The sequence below is a fragment of the Ictidomys tridecemlineatus genome, chromosome 4 (genome assembly GCF_052094955.1).
Source record: "Ictidomys tridecemlineatus isolate mIctTri1 chromosome 4, mIctTri1.hap1, whole genome shotgun sequence".
NCBI lineage: Eukaryota > Metazoa > Chordata > Mammalia > Rodentia > Sciuridae > Ictidomys > Ictidomys tridecemlineatus.
Window position 1 is genome coordinate 97,007,926 of NC_135480.1, and position 12,008 is coordinate 97,019,933.

Below are 12,008 nucleotides of genomic sequence, written 5' to 3' on the forward strand. Positions count from 1 at the left end.
TATAACTAGGAATATATGGATGACAGCCAGATGGTTTTTTTTTTTTTTTGGTAAGGGAGTGTTAGTAAATATAATTAAATGATTGTAGTAGATAAATCTTGGGTAATCACAATAATGGATCCATTCATAGGTATTTTCTGGCCTCGGCTACTCTTCATACAAATATTCTTCCCATTTTGGATATAAATCTGTGAGAGTAGGTTCCCACCTGTATTTTGAAAGCAAAAAGAAGGGCCCTAGCTCTGTCCCTGGTACCAGATCATAATAGGTGACCTCAGTGCTGGAGTTGTGGCTTAGTGGTAGAGCACTTGCCTGGCATGTGTGAGGCCCTGGGTTCAACCCTCAGCACCGTATATAAATAAATAAACAGAATAAAAGATCCATTTACAACTAAAAAATTTTTTAAAAAAATAGGTGTCCTAGATTTGACCAATCAGAATTCACCTGGGTTGTGAATCTGAAGATTGAGGCAAAAGCCCCAGGACAACTGGAGTCTGTTGGGGGCAGCTGCAGTGATGACAGAGTAGAGAAGGAGTGACCACATGTTCTAGTGGTGACAGAGCCAGTGGTCACATAGAATCACAGTGGGTCACATAAACCACTCCTGAGCTGAGTTTCACTGTGTCACCAGCTTCTCAATCAACACTGTCCCTGCTACATGATTGAACCTGGGTACCAGGCTTTTCCATCAATTCCAACAACTGCCAGATATTTTTTCCATTAAGTTTATTTTCTGCTTAAGTCAGCCAGAATCCATTTCTGCTTTTTGCAATCATAAACCATGACTGATGTAGAATTTTAGCGTGCATATGGAGTGGGGGGGGTGCTGAATTGAGGGTATGTACATTTTTAATTTTTCTATGCTTTGTGAAATTATGTACCCTGAAGTCCTGATCAAATTATCATTCTACAAATAGTGTAGGAGAATACCTCTGGTAAATCTGAGCATTATCAACCATGTTACTCTTTACAACTAAAGTGCAAAGAGGAGCATGTTGTTTAAATTTGTATTTTCCTGATTATTTGCGCTTAAATATGTGCTTATTGATCATTGTATGTGTGTTCTTTTTATTGTCTCTGTATGTCCTCAGTCACTGACTGTTAGACTATTTGATTTTTCTCCTCTGATTTATAATAGCTATTTCCTTTGTCAATTAGATATTTTGAAAACATTTTTTCCCAGTGTTGCCTTTGTTATATTAAGTTCCTGAATTTTCCTGTAATTAAGCTGTCAATTTTTCTTCTTTTGATTTTGTATCCTTCCTAGCAGAGATCTCCCTTTGCCATTACTTCCCCACCCCCACCCCCTTATTGCAGATCTGAATTCAGACTTCTTGGATTGAGATCTTCCTGCTGGCTCCATGCCTGTTTGCTTATTTGCAAAACAAAGATATGGTCCCTGGGCACTTGCCTGACGCTCAGCAATCAACTTGCATATTATCCTTATTGTTATTCAAACAATTTTATAGTTTTTGTATACACATTTACCCGTTAATCCCTCTGGAGTGAATTTCTACATGTGATATTAGGTAAGGGGTTGCATTAGTTCCTTAGTAACAAAGTAGCACAAACTGGGTGACAAAAAAAAATTATTTTTCACAGTTCTAGAAGGTAGAAGCCCAAATTAAGGTGACGACAGGGCCACCACTCCCTCTGAGACTCAGTAGAATCTTCTGAGTAGAACGAGTCAGCTTTTCATCGCTGTGACCAAAATACCTGAATAGAACAATTTAGAGGAAGACAAGTTTATTTTGGCTCATGGATTCAGAGATCAGCCAACTCCGTTACTCTGGGCCTAAGGTGAGGCAGAACTTCGTGGCCAAAGGGTTTAGTGGAGGAAAGCTGCTCAGTTTATGGTGGTCAGAAAGCAGAGAAAGAGGGAAGGAAGGAGGGAGAAAGGAAGATTGAGAAACAGGGATAAAATAGAAACCCCAAAGGTACACCCCAGGACCCACCTCCTCCAGTCTTTCCCCACCTGCCTGCAGTTAGCACCCACTTGGTCCATTCAAACTAGGATGGACTGATGAGGTCACAGCTCTCATAATCTAATCACTTCACATTTTAACAGTCCTGCACGTACCCCAGGACCTTTCCAGGGACACCTCATATTCAAACCTAACACCCTCCTTGCATCATCTTAGGTTTCTAGTGGTGACAGGCAATCCTTGGCACTTCTTGGTTTGCTTCCACATCACTCCAGTCTCCATCTCTGTCATCTCTGTCATTCTCCCTGTGTGTCTGTCTTCACATGGTGGTTTTCTTCTTTCAAGAACATCACTCATACTGTAACAATCAGGATTCTCTAGAGACATAGAGGTGTGGATGGGGTAGGTAGAAAGAGAGATTTTTAAGGTATTGGCTCAAGCAATTATGGAGTCCGGCAAATCCAAAATGTGGCAGGTTGGAAACAGGTCAGAGTTGATGTTACAGTCTTAAGTACAAAACCTATAAGGCAGGCCAGCAGGCTGGAAACAGGCAGTTTTCTATATTAACAGTCTTGAGGCAGAATTCCTTTTTCTTCAGAAAATATCAGGTTTTTTTCCTTCAACAGATCAGATGAGTCTCACCTACATTATGAAAGATAATCTGCTCTATTTAAAGACAAATGATTGTAATGTTAACCACATCTACAAAATACCCTACTACAACATCCAGACTAGCCTTTGACCATCTAACTGGGCTCCGTAGCCTAGCCAAGTTGACACATAAAATTAACCATCACAGTCACATTCACGGGTACTAGATGCAAATTCTATTGAATAGGTTCAGGTGCAAATCTTTTTTTAATTCAACCCAAAATAGAAGATCATATTAATTTTGTTTTTAAACTGACAGATAGTTGACCCAGCAATAGATATTGAAAAGTTCATATTTTCCTTACAGATTTGAAATACTCATTAATATTCATGAGCAGTCAGTTATCCTAAGTATCTGTGTGGGATTGGTTTCAGAATACTCTGAAAATATCAAAATTTATGGATGTTCATGTCTTTATATAAAATGGCATATAGTATTTTCATGTAATCTATGCACATCTTCCCATATACAGTCATAAATCTTTTAATAATGGGAATTAAAAGAAATGCATTGTTAGGCCATTTTGTCGTTGTATGAATATCATAAGGGTGCAGACCACACATATCATAGAATTTACATAAAAAGGCAACTATGATGTGATTAGTTAAGCACTGCTGTATATACAATTCATCATCAACTGAAATATTCCTGATCGTCAGTTAGTTGAATACAGGTGCAGAGGGCCAAATGTACTTGTGTGCTTCTCCTTCTCAAACCTCACTTTATTGTAATATTTTTTTTCTGCTGCCAGTACTCTACTACTTTATTTCCTATAGCTCTACAATATGTTAAAATAGATCAAGTTCCTTCTCTTTCTCCAATTTTTCTTGCTTATTGTTTCATATTTTTTTTCAACATGAACTTGCGAATCAGTTTGTTTGTCTAAATATTTCCTTTTGGAAGACTTCAGTTTAAACATGCTTTGATAGCCAAGTGCTCCTATTTCTCCATTTCATGAAATACCATGAACATGAGGATAATGCAGGAAGAAAGTCTAGACACCCAGATAATATGAAATGAAGAGGAGTCAACAGTAGAACAGACCCTTTAGAAGAGTTTTGAGGATGAAAAGCAGATGACGAAGCAGTTACTAATTTGGTAGACCAAAGGAAGATACATCCTTGTTGCTTGAAGAGGCAATGGTAAGATGTGGACAATCTTTCCCCAGTCGTGGGCTGGGGTGGGGCACAGGAGACTCTGAAATTAAAGGTAGCACAGTAGGTGGAGGTGTGGAGTTGCAAATGGGTTGTGAGTTTCCTCTCTTCCAAGCTCAGAAGTAAATGGGAAAGCAGAGATTTGAGAAGCCTCAATAAGACTGTGGAGCTCCAGGGAGACAAAGGGTGGTTTCTATCTGATGTGGGGAGGAAGGGGCAGCTCACAGCAGAAGAGGGTAAGGCACCACACTGGGAGGGGGCCTTTGAGTGGTGATCTATGCTCCATCATAGTTTCTGGATTGGTTGTAACCCTCCTTGGCCCCTTTAGGATAGAAAGACAGCAGCTCCAGATTCTCACAGAATAAGTGTGAGAAGCACCAAGGAAGCAACTGAGCCTGGCTGCTAAAGAGCAGGAGACAGTAGGTGCAAGAGATCAGCAAGCCCAGAGAGTGCTCTCCTCCCCTAAGAACAGAATTCAGAGCTCTGAAGAATAAAATACAAGTGTCATCCCTGTACAATAGGATGTCTTGAAGCAAAGAAAAAGTGAAGAAAGGGAAATGTCAAAGAAAAAATAACCCCCAAATTTCCAGGATTAGGAAAGATGAAAGACCTCAGAATGAAAGGGCTCAAGGAATGCCAAGTAAGATAAATATAATAAATCACATTATATGAAAATTTAAAAACACAAAGAAAAAGGCAAAATTGTACGAGCTGCCAAAGAAAAAGAGACAATCACTCATAAAGGAATAAGAATCTGATTGACATGCAGCTTCTGTTCAACGGCGACAATAGAGGCAAAAAGACAGGTGCATAATATTTTCTAAGTACTAAAGAACTTCAAACCTCCAATCTATATTCAGAAAAAAAATTAAATAAGAGGATGCCATAAAAGTAATTGCTGGCATAAAAGAACTAGTTAACACACAAAACTCTCTTTGAAAACACTCTAGAGAATGTACTCCAGTTAGAAGAGAAATAAATTCATGATGCTACAAAGAGCTACAAAAAGAAAATGAGTGTGGATTCATAACAGCAAAAAGTTAATTCAAGTACTGTATAAAAAAAGGAGGGAAGGAGAGAAAAGGAGAGCAGGGAGGGACAGAGAGTACAAAAGCACTCACACCACCTAGAAATAAAACCTGTGCACCTCCAGCATGACAAGCCGTGGGCAGTGAATGAACTACAGTGGCTATGAGGAGAAGCCAGAGGTAGGTGAGATACTTCTTTTGTTATAAAGAAATATATAAGAACAGTGGCACATGTCCGTATTCCCAGTGACTTGGAAAGCTGAGGCAGGAGGATGGAAAGTTTGGGGCCATCCTTGGCAACTTGGCAAGACCCTGTTTCATAAAGGGCTGGAGCTGTACCTCAATGGTAAAGTGCCCCTGGGTTCAATCCCCAGTGCCACACACACAAAAGATATTTATATCTATCTAAACAGATAGATCTGTATCAATAAATATATGAGGATATAGATTGATCTATATCTATATAGATAGATATACACAGACATATACATACAACATACAATATTGGATTGGATTAATGAGAAAAAAATAAGCACAAATATGATTGCTAGAGTTAGTTTTAACTACCAAGAATATAAAGAATAAAATTCAAAATTTTCAAGCCCTCAGAAGAAAATTCTATCTAATAAAATATAAGGAAGAAGAGAGAAAGAGAGAAAAGTAAAATATGTTAAGTATAAACTAGAAATAAGACAGCTGAAATAAATCCTAATATAGAATTATTTACATAATTTAGGTTATGAGTTATTTACATAATTTAGGTTATTGAATTGTATCCCTCCAAAAAATATACTGAATTTCTAACCCCTAATACTTAGATTGTAATCTTACTTGGAATAGGGTAGTTGCAGATGTCATTAAGAGGAAGTCATGGTGCTGAAGATGCGTATAGCTCAATGTTAGAGCACTTGCCTGGCATGCCCGAGCACTTGCCCTTGGGTTTGGGGGGGAGGAGAGAGGGAGGAGAAGAAGGAGGAGAAGAAGAAGGAGGAGGAGAAGAAGGAGGAGGAAAAGTCACCCTGGAGTAGGGTGGCCTCCTAATTCAATAGGACTGATGTTCTTATAGAAATACACAGGTGCCATATGAATACAGAGTCACAAGGAGAGCAACATTGGCAAGAAAGACAGAGACTGGAGTTGTGCACCTGCAAACCAAGGAATGCCAGAGATTTCTGGCAAACAACCAGAAGCTAGGAAGAGGTGAAGGAGAATTTCCCTAAAGAGTTTAGTGTGAGCATGGCTCTGCCACCCTTATTTCAGATTGCTAGGCTCCAGAACTGGGAGCCAGAAATATAGTTTTGTTATTGTAATCTACCCAGTGTGTGGTATTTTGTTATGGCAACTCTAGGAAACCCATACAATTCATAATCAGATTAAACTCACTAATTAAAAGATAGACACTCTGTCTGCTGTTGTTTAAAGTAATATCTGACAATATGTTTTCAACAAGAGATGACAGAGAAGTCACAAGTAAAATGATAGAAAAAATATTTGAGGCAATTTTGAGCCAAATATAAACAAGGAACAAATTTAGTATCAAGCAACACTGAATTCAAGGCAAAAGGCAATCATACAGATAGATATAACAATATGAATATATATGCACATTAAAACATAGCTGCACAATGCAAAATCAATGACTAACAGAAGGAGAGAGAGAAACACATAGCAACTGCAGTTAGAGTCTTTTTGCAGCCATCTAAGAAACTGATGGAGCAAGCTGACAAAATATAAGCAATGATGAAGAAGATTTAAATGGTTTGGTTCATAAACTCAAAGTACATATTATAGGAGAACTTTACAATTATCAGTCAATAAGAAGAAAACATACATTTTTGAGCATACATAGAACATTCAAAAATCAGCATTTATCAGATCACAATGAGAAATTCAATACTTCAATAAATTGCCCCATGATTATTATACACTTTATTATCATAATACAAAGGAATAAAATTGGGAATTATTAATAAAAATATCATTAACTACTTATAATCTGAAAATGCTAATAATCCTTGGGTTAATAAGAAAACATAATGGAAATAATAAAATACTTAAAAATGAATGATAATGATAAAAAAGGCAGGCCAGATATCTAGAAAGACAGCAAAACCAACCCTAAGAATGAAAGTTTGGCTCTAAATATATTTACCAGAAAAAAATGAACTATCAAAAGCAAATGAGTTAAGGTTTCAGCTGAAGATGTTAGAGAAAGAAAAATAGACCAAATACATAAAAATAAGAAAGTGGAGCTGAGGACAGAATTCAATACAATAATGATTACAACAGGACCTGGGGTTGTAGCTCAGTGGTAGAGCTATTGCCTAGCATGTGTGAGGCACTGGGTTCAATTCTCAATACTGCAAATAAATAAATAAATAAATAAATAAATAAATGTTCATCAACAACTAAAAATATTAAAAAAGAATGATTACAACAGCAGCATCAACTACAAAATAGATAAGAGTAATAAAACCCAAAATGGACCTTCAAAAAGATTGTGATGATGTACCAACCTTCAGCAGAAGCTGATCAAGGATAAAAAAGATGCAAAAATATAAAAATTAAGAATAAAAGAAGGAAAAAAATTTGAAGAGAGTCATAAAAGAGTGTTATGCATACAAATATTCACTAATAAAATTAAAATCAAGACAAAATAGAAATATTGATAGAAAAATATAAAACTGGCCAAAGAAAAATGAGGATAAACAAACCACAAAGAAGCTGAAATTGTTCAGTTCCTTGGTCCATTTATTGATTGGGTTATTTGTTTTGTGTGTGTGTGTTAAGACTTTTGAGTTCTTTATATATTCAAGAGATTAGTGCTCTATCTGACATGCCTGTGGTAAGAATTTATTCTCAATTAATAAGCTCTCTATTCACCTCATTGATCAGAAGAAGATATACAATCAACATATACATATATGAAAAAATGTTCAAAATCTCTAGCAATTAGAGAAATATAAATCAAAACTACTCTAAGATTTTATCTCACTCCAGTCAGAATGGCAGATATTAAGAACACAAACAACAATAAGTGTTGGCGAGGATGTGGGGGAAAAGGCACACTCATACATTGCTGGTAGGACTGCAAAATGATGCAGCCAACATGGAAAGCAGTATGGAGAATCCTTGAAAAAGGAATGGTACCACCACTTGACCCAGCTATCCCATTCCTCCGTCTATACCCAAAGGACTTAAAAACAGCATACTACAGTGACACAGCCACATCAATGTTTATAGCAGCATAATTCACAATAACTAAACTGTGAAACCAATATAGATGCCCTTCAGTAGATGAATGGATAAAGAAAATGTGGTATATATACAATGAAATATTATTCAGCATTAAAAGAGAATAAACTCAAAGCATTTTCAGGTAAATAGATGGAGCTGGAGAATATAATGCTAAGTGAAATTAGCCAATCCCAAAAAACCAAATGCCGTATGATTTCTCTGATTTAAGGATGTTGATTCATAATATGATGGGGCAGAAGATTAAATGAACTCTAGAACAAAGGGGAAAAGGGAAGAAGGGGAAGGGAGGGGGCATAGGGATAGAAAATACGGTGGAATGCGATGGTCATCATTACCCTAAGTACATGTATTAAAACAAGAAGGATATGATTCTACTTTGTGTTCAACCAGAGATATGAAAAATTTTGCTCTATATGTGTAATATGAATTGTAATGCATTCTGTTGTCATATATAACAAATTAAAATTTAAAATTTTTAAAAACCACACACACACACAAAGAAATTGAAATTGTTAACTACAACAGAAAAGACACAACTTCCCCAACTCTAAGGGGAAAAAAATGTCCCTAGGCTAGGTGGTTTTACAAATGATATTTCAAAGAACAAGTTACTCCAATCTGGAAAACGTTTCAGAAAGTAGAAAAAAGGTGAAAACTACACAACTCATTCTACTCAATTAGTATTGATTAATTCAAAACTTAACAAGAAGAGGAGAAGAAAATAATACAACAGTCATTTTCACTTACAGACCCTAAAATCTTAAATAAAATATAAGTCAACTGAATTCACTAGCATATAAAAAGTATTCATTATGATTAAGTGAGGTTTATTCTGGTAACGTTAAAGTCACATAACAACAGAAATCTATTCACATAATCCATAGGGAGAAACAAAATCAAATGCTTTCTCAATCACTCCAGAAAAATCACTTGATAGAAATTTCACATATATCAATAATAAAACCCCTCACTAAAACAGGAATGGAAGGTAATTAATTCCCTTAATTTAGTAAAGTGTCTATACTCAAAATATACAGCAAATATTATATTCAGTATGACTCTACTTTATGTACAACCAGAGATATGAAAAATTGTGCTCTATATGTATAATATGAATTGTAATGCATTCTGTTTTCAAAAAATGGAGAAGACTAGAAATAACACAAAAAATATTGACTATCTCAACTTCTGGATATCCCAGCTAATGCTAAAACTTAGGATAACAACAATCAGAGGATTTAGGTTGAAAGGAACACTTTCAAACTTTCATGATTTTCAAATCACATGCTCATGAATGAGGAATCCCTATAGATGCAAAGACACACTGAGAGCTAATAAGAGTTCAGCAGGGGGACTAAATGCAAGACCCATCTACAAAAAAAAAAAAAGCAGCATTTCTACAGACTTGCAAACACTTTAAAAATGGAAAATAAGACATTATTCACAATACCAACAAAATCTGTAACATCTAGGAAACAAACTAATAAGGAATGCACCTGCTTCTAACGACAAAAGTTTAAAACGTATTGAAGTTTTTTTTATGAAGCCAAACTCCAAACTATAATCTGATAATCAGTTTTTTAAATTAAAAAAATCAAAATGGAGAAAACCTCAAAGCACATGAATTTTTCTGATGCTTTTCATTATCACAGAACACGCCACCTACAACATGTGCAAAGAGGACCTGAGAGGTGGAGGGAGAGGAAGTCGAACTGGGAAAGGCTGCATGGTCATTTCACTTCTCTTTCATTTTGTCTTTTTTTTATAGCCAGAAATCATCATGAATTTTTGGAAGAGAATAACAAAATCTAAGAAGAGATCAACACAGTGCCAGATATAATCCTTATTGACATTTTCAGCTTTTTCAATAATGAGTTGATTATCAAAAAGGGCAAAGTCGCACATGACCACTAGCCCCTATGGAGTTTTGCCTGGAAAAGCCAAATGGATCCAAAGGAAAGTTTCCCCAGGGAAGACCAAATCATCAGGCTATGTCTGACATCAAGATACCTCCCAGAAAGAGGTGCCTGGCCCAAAGTGCACTCAGGGGGAAGCAGGTGAAGACCATTGCTATGCCCATGAAGGCCTGGGAAGGATGCTGGGATTGACAGCAATGCACAGCTGAGCAGCGCTCAGGCCAGCTCCTGTAAGAAGAGCAAATCTGACCTGAAGTCCCAGTCTTTTCTGCTCATTTTCACAGTTTCAATGTGTTCCCATCAGCCAAATCATTAAAATCCCAGGGACCCCAACACAAAGAGCAGATCCACGTGAATGAAATGAGTGCCCACATAAACACAGGCCCCATAATCCCCAAAAACATACAAAGGGAAAATTTGGCATAGACCTCCTTCAAGGGTTACTGTCTCAAGATAGTATGTGAAATTTTTAAGTGCATCAAAGTTGATCTTCTGGTCAAATCTGTTCATGGTTCCAGAATCTGAGTAACAGCCACCACTCTTCTGAATCTGCCTCTCAGGAACCTTCCGACTCTTCTAACCCCAGATGTGCATACTAAAACCTATTGAATTTTTGAAAGCTTGTCTAAAAGACATAAAGAAGGTAGAAAATGTAAAACTCCAATTTTTCCAGAAATAACCTATAAAATCAATGCAATCCCAAACAAAATACTAGCTGAATTTTTTGAGGAACTCAACAAAACAATTCTACAATGTGTTTGGTAAACTGTGGGTGTCAACTTGCAAAAATCAATTAGGAACAGCCAATATCCAAAAACAAAACAAAATATAAAAATTCCTAAGGTTAAACAAATAACAAGTCAGCTGACCTATAGCATAATAAATGTTATATGTAATTGGAGGACATTAAAGTAGACTTGAATAGAGAGACATAGCAATTTACCATTTTCCCCAAATACCATAGTTCAGTGTTACAAAGATGTCAATTCTCCCATGAAAATCTATCAATTCATTGCTATCCAAATTTAATTAGTGCTGTTTGTGGACACACATATTTATACATGTATTTATGCATTACAAATATCTCTAAGAATATTGAGAGAATAAAGAAGAAAGAATGTTCTTGCTTACTCTCTCAGGGAAGGGATCAAAAAAAAAAAAAAAAAAAGCCTGCCCAAGGCTGTCTAGATGGGTAGAATTTCAGTATGCCTCTCTTCTCTAGAAAAAGAAATCTTCTACTGCCTACAAAAATGTCTTAAAGATACTAAAGGGGGTCCTGTGAATACCCTATAAACATCAGTGAATAGATATATTGTAGGCTGCTCTAAGAACAAAATAAAGGTGATAAATGTAATAGTGGCTCTACTTGGATTACTCAGAAAGGCAGGAACAGGCTCCTCTTTCCAGATGGCTAGAGTGTAGAGGATCTGACTCTAACCTGGAAGGACCCAGACTCCCCTGCATTCCCTTTAATATCTCAGAGCAGAAAATCTCTGCCCTGAAAGAAAACATACTATGCTGAATTACTGCTGCCAGGAAGAGAAAAAAACCTTTCCATACCTCAGCAAAATCAGGAAGAAGGGCACACTCCCATTCATGGTACCAACTGGCACCCTAGTTCCCTCTTGCTCTTCTTGATTTTTCCTTTTCACATCTTTTCCATGTTCATTCTCTCATTCAACTAGTAGTTATTAGAATTTTCCTACATGCTGGGCACTAGGACTCTGAGGAAAACATTCTGATTTAGGTACTAATCCAAAGGATGCAACATGCTTCAACTCCAACTTTTTTCCAGAAGGTTTGTGTTCTAAGAGACCTCAGAGGGAAGGCAAAACTTAACCCAAAGATGGTCACCTTTCTAATAAAGAAAGTTCAGATATGTATTATTATATATTGCTAAAAAATCTTTAGCCAACAAAAATCTTTACATTATGCCTCAAATCAACAATAGCTAGCAGTGCAATAAATTTTTTTTTAATTTAAAAAGCTGCCAATGAACATTTTCTCAATTAACCATGAAGCACAATGATTGTCATAGTTGGAGATGCCAGAAGATCTATAGGGTAGAAAAAATA

At 36.5% G+C, this 12,008-nt stretch overlaps 1 pseudogene; it reads right to left on the reverse strand.

The window, feature by feature from the left end:
• Window positions 1-9,763: 9,763 nt before the first annotated feature.
• LOC101973459 (bax inhibitor 1 pseudogene) lies at window positions 9,764-10,669 on the reverse strand (annotated as a pseudogene).
• Between the last annotated feature and the right edge of the window lie 1,339 nt (window positions 10,670-12,008).